General features: G+C 41.4%; 1 pseudogene; it reads right to left on the reverse strand.

Moving 5' to 3' along the window:
* Positions 1–302: 302 nt before the first annotated feature.
* On the reverse strand, positions 303–5,652 carry LOC134390026 (heterogeneous nuclear ribonucleoprotein M-like; annotated as a pseudogene).
* Between the last annotated feature and the right edge of the window lie 300 nt (positions 5,653–5,952).

A 5,952-nucleotide genomic window follows, 5' to 3' on the forward strand; every position in this document is an offset into this window, starting at 1 on the left:
AAGTAGTGTCCCCTTTTTTCCCACAATTTCTGTTTCCTCTATAACTCTGAATTGATATGTACATAGGAAAAAAGAAAAACCATACCTGTTACCCTTCCCACATAACACATTTGGGAATTTGACCTCCCAATTGCCATTCCCCACTGCCAGTCTCTCTCCATTATCTCCTTCCTTCCAGCTCCACTTTCCAAAGGTGTTTTTCCTTTTTTTTTTCCTCCGGGAACTGGTATTTATTATCAAAGTCATATTCGATGTCAACAAGATGCCACAAATACAAAAAAAAAAAAATGTGCACATGCAATCTCAATGCAAACAGTCAAATGGAACCCCAGTCATTAAAAAAGTAATTCAAATTACCCCAAAATGCAACTGAATTTTTTAAACATCTTTATACATCCAGCCAACAAATTAAAATGGTTAACAAGAAAAAATACAAATTCAGAATTCTGGCATGGATGTTTAAAAAAGGCAACTGCTTAGGCATTTCTATTGATTGAAATATCAATCTCTGGCCCCTCAGCTTCATGCCATTCATCATCCAGCAGGCTCTCAGCCACCTCTGGCGACTCAAACTTAACCATACCACACCCCTTGGACTTCCGCTTCTCCACCTTGACGTCGGCGTATAGCATGTGGCCACATTCTCTGAATTTGTCCTTTAGCATCTTCCATGTAAAGTCAAATGGGAGATTTCTCACAAATATCTGGCAGGCCTTCCTGGCCACCCCAGGAGCACAGCCTCCCGCTGCACTAAAGGAACCTGCTAAGCTTCCTCCAAAATTGCCACCCTCCATCTCTATGTTGCAGTCAAAGGTGGCACTGTCATCACCACCCATGGCCAGGCTCATGTGCTCAATGCTGGTGCAGAGCCCATGTGCCCTGGGCTGTTGGTGCCCATTCACTCTAGGCAAGTGGCCATGCAATCCATCACAGTGCCCATGTGCTCCAGGCCAGCCCTCATGCCTATGGGCACCATGTGCTCCATGCTCAGGTCCATGTCTTGGTGGCAGGGCCCATGCACTCCATGCTGGAGGCCATGTGGTCAAGGACCAGCGGGCCCATGCAATAGATGCCGGAGCCCATGTGGCCCATGACCAGGCCCATGTGCTCCACTTTGAGCCCACACAATTCATGCCGTGACCCAGGACTGCTCCCATGCACTCCATGCCAGCACCCCCAATGCAGTCAATGTAGGGGCCCATCCTCTCAGTCACGGGTACACTGCCTCTACCTCCACCTCCTCCCTGCTTTGCAATGATCTCTTCTCTCTTCAGTGCAGTACTCAGGATTTCATCTATTCTGTTCATATTCATCCCAGATCCAAATCAGCCCATGTTTTCCATACCATCACCAAAGGGTCCTTCCATGCCTCCCATTTTATTTATTCCAAATCCTATGCCTTCCATTCCCATTCCTGCAGGCCTGATGTTTCCCATTCCAATGCCTTTATTCAGGTGATTGGCATCAACAGGCTGCCCTCCTGGTCCTAACCCCATGTCAATACCACCAAGTCCATGGGGAAATTGTGGGTGCTCTAGAGGGAAAAAATCTCCCTTTGGTAATGCCCTCTCATCCATTTTGATGTTCATTGGTCCGTCAGAGAGCAGCTGGCCATTAAACATGGATATAGCTTGCACAGCTTTCAATGGACTCTTCAAAAGTAACAATGCCTATTCCACAGCATTTTCCATCTTGGTTCCAAGTCTTCCAGCATGCAATGCATGGATAATCTCATCTGGGATGTTAGGATTATTTAGGACACTGGTGAGATATTAATCATTCCTGGGCCACCTGGTCCCATACCCACCCCACCAGTCTCAGCCATCACCTTCTGTATCGGTCTCCTGGCACTTTCACTGCTGGGATCTTTTTGATTTCCAGGGGTCTCCCACTCAGACTGTGCTTGTTTAGAACCTCTGCAGCTTTTTTTCATGCTCGCTTCCATCTTGAATTCAACAAGGGCACATTCCCTTGACTTTTCTTCAGAGCCCATTAAAAGCTCCTCATATGTCACCTCACCAACTTTTTCTTTAATCAGGTCTTTAAGTGGCTGCCATTTCACATCAAAAGGTAGGTTTGTAATGAAGTCTCTTTATCTTTTAGTTGGATTGGATATGGCTTAAAGCAATTGCCTCCTCTTTTTATGTTTTTCTCTTTCCCTTTCTCATTCTGAGTAGGTCGTTCTCCTTCACCCTTCTGCCCAGGCCTGGAGCCCCATTACCGCTGGGCCCGTTGTGCTCTGCTCCTCCATTGTGATCTCTGTGCCACGGCCTTGGCTTCTCTGACCCCTGCTGCAGTTTTCTCCACGTAGGGGCTTTTTCCCAAAGGTGTTTTTCTAAAAATTGCTTTCTGTGTGGAAATATAGCAAAAACAGAAAGTGGAAAAGGAAATAATATTCTGGCAGCTCCATGTAGCAGCTTTGTTATAATAACAATTTATCAGCTTTCTGATAGACATAGACTTAAAAAAAATACAGTTTGAGATATCATGCAATTCACCCATTTGAAGAATACAGTTCAGTGGCTTTTAGAATTGGTATAGACTTTTAAAAGGTACCTTCCTACCTTTTTTCAGGTATTATAGCTACCCAGATTTTCAGGTTGTATACAGTAGGTGAAACGTGGGTAAATTTTTTCTTTTTTAGGTTTGCTCCATCTGCCTCATAGTAAATTCAGATTCTGATATTAAGCATCTGTTGGATTTGAGAAATGCTGAAAAGTAATCTTGTCAGAAGTATCTTCTCAATTTTGAATCTATTTTAGATGTATTACTGGATTGAGCAGATATAAATGTGTTGATGCTTTTAGGAGGATTCTGACTGTGGGAGAAAGAATACATGAATGCAGGACAGGAGAAAGCAAGAAAGACCTCTATAGGGATAAATTGGAATTGGAGTTACTGGTGTAAACTCAGGATTTAAAAAATATATATGTATATGCATGTTGATGTGTGAAGTAAATACATGTATATGTGTGTGTGTGTATACATGTACTAGTATATAGAAAGAGGTTATGTGTTAAGTAAATACATAGGTATGTGCATGTATGTATAGAAATATGCATATACACATAAACATGCACATACATATATATGTATATATATGGGTATTTGTATGTATGTGCATGCATATGTGTATGTACATGCATGTATTTTCTAGCTCTTTTCCCTACAAGGACTGTTTTAGTCCACTGTCTGTCATTTATAACAGAGTACCTGGAAATGGGTAATTTATAAAGAAACAAAATTTATTTCTTACAGTTTTGGAGGCTAGAAAGTCTAAGGTTGAAGGGCATATCTTGTGAGGGCCTTCTTTTTGGTGGGAATGCCATGTAGAGTCCCAAGGCAGCACAGGGTTCACATGGTGAAGGATCTAAGAATGTACTTACTCACTCGCTCTTCTTATAAAGTCACAGTGCCACTCCTGTGATAATCCATTTTTCCATTAATCCCATTAGTTATTGTTGACTAGATTAATACATTCATGAAGGCATAGTCCTCACTACCCAATCACCTCCCAAATGTCTCACCTTTGAACACTTCCATGTTGGGGACTGAGCTTCTGCATGAACTTTGGAGGGGACAAACATTCAGACCAAAGCAAGGACCAAGAAGCAAAGACTAAAGACCAGCAAACAGGGTATGAGGGTGTGCAATGAGCACACCTGGAGCCCAGATCTTGGTCTCTAATACTGTTTCCCATTAAAAGGAACCAGGGCTCCTTGGAGGAATGGCTGATTCCAAGGCTTTGCGGTGTAAGGGCAAGATGATCCTGAAACATCTTGTTACGCCAGAGAATAAGGAAGTGCTCAAATAAATGATTAGTCATGTCACAAGGACATGGGACAAATCTTAAGTAGTTCCTACTGGCCAAATCTGGGACAATTTGAGAGTGAAAATAATTAAATATAGTAATGAATTGAATAAAAGAATTCATTATTCCCTACTGATAATAGATAGATGAATTAATAAACAGAGGAGAAGGAAGGTCTCTTGCTTGCAGTAGAATGCCTAATGGTAAATGTGGAGGGAGTGATGGAGTTGGAAAATCATCTTTTCAGCCATTATGGTAAAGATGGGATCAGGCATGAATCACCAATGGGTGCTAAATCTAGGGAGGAGTTTTGATGAGGAACGGTATTTTTGTATGGTCTTAAAGTAAGTCCTCACAGACTGCTATTTAGTTGGTAGAAGAAAAATAAGCCCCAGTAATTATTCAGTGGGGAAAATGGGCAACACCCTGACTAAGTGATCAAAGTTAACAGCACCAGTGAAGGGCAGATAGGCATCGTGTGCCTTCTAATGTAAAATCCTGAGAAGGACATGAAATCACCCATGCAGTATTCTAGCTAAGTATTCTCATTGTAATAGTCACTAGAGTATTCCCACTTTAATCCCAAGGAAGCATCAGACAAACACAAAATGAGGAGAATTCTGTTTAAAGGGGGGGACCTGTTTCTGGAGGAACCAAAACCGAAACACCTGTGCTGACTGTCACTTACCGTCGAGTGAGGAAGACACGCATTCACATGAATGGTTGTATAATTAAACTCGCATTAGGCATCATTAAATTTCTGTTTGTAGCTGGATATCCTTCTTTTAGGTGCTGGGGAAGACATTTTGCTTTGGAAATGGCTAATGCATTGTTTAGAGGTTTCTTTTCTTTTTCTTTTTTTTTAGTAAAGCATTTAACACATGCCAAATAGAAGTAGAAACAAAATTTACATGAGCTTCAGGAAGGTAGTATTAAGGAAAGGTGAATACAAAAAGGAATAGTTTCTGCCTTCTTTGATTTTTGAATTCTAAAGAAGACAGAAAAAATGCAGACACAAGGAGGTTTGAATAGAGCATGTACTGTGGATTTCTTCCTAATCACTCCTTTCTGTTTGCTGTGCTCTTATGCTCAGAAACCACCTGAAAATTGTAGTTGCTTACACAATCAAATGCTTGACAATGATCCCAGGAAGATTATCCTTATCTTTCTTTCATAATGAATTCCAGGAACAATCAGGTCAATGGAGAATCTTAGGTGCTGCTGAGAACTACCAATTTGGGGGCAATCATTGAAATTGTGCTGCATTACAGAGTCTTTGAGAACATGCAAACAAACCAGGATGTAAATAACCCTCTTTCTTTTTCTCATTTCGGCTTTGGGTTTTTTTCCATGTTAATCAAACCCTATGTTATTGGAGACAATATGGCATAGAAAACTATATCTGATTTTTTTTCTCAGGTGGTTATTATTTTACAATTATCTGGCAAAATAAAGACAAAGATTTAGTCAGTTTCTATATGTGAGACATTGTCCTTCTACATTATTTACAATACGTGAAAGCCTACTTAGCAAACAGAGAAATATAATATATTCAGCAATCAAAAATTGGAACATGACTTTGTGGTACTAAATAAGATGAACTGGGGTTGTGAGATGGGCTTTTATGGGGAGACTGTTTGGAAATGATGTGTGGTGATGAGTACAGCTCTCTTCACAGAGGCAGTGCAAGGTGGAAAAAGCAGTGGCTTCTAAAGGCTGCTGCCAACCGCCTTGATGACCTTAGACAAATCTCAGTTTTCTCACCTGCAAGTTGAAGGGTTTCTACTGGATACTCCATGAGGTCTCATGAGGATCTTAAAGTTAGTGTCAGTGTAGCCCATGGGGTCATACCTAGTGTAGAGCACAGCTCACCTGGCAGGGGCTGGAGAATGGGGAAAAGGAATAGGATGAATGTCTTTGAAGAGAATTGAGTGGTTATTATACTGTCCTTGCAAGTCAAGGTGTAATCCACCTTGAGTTCCAGAAGTTCAGGTTCCAGAGAACAGGGCAGGAAAGAAGAAGCAGGTACATCAGGATAGTGTAAGATGCCTAACAGGACTCAAAGCATGGCAGAAGTAAGAAGCCAAGGCTTTGTACATGAAGCCAGAGATGAGCAGTAGAGAAAGGAGTGAAGAGTATTT

The sequence above is a fragment of the Cynocephalus volans genome, chromosome 11, assembly GCF_027409185.1.
Source record: "Cynocephalus volans isolate mCynVol1 chromosome 11, mCynVol1.pri, whole genome shotgun sequence".
Taxonomy (NCBI): Eukaryota; Metazoa; Chordata; class Mammalia; order Dermoptera; family Cynocephalidae; genus Cynocephalus; species Cynocephalus volans.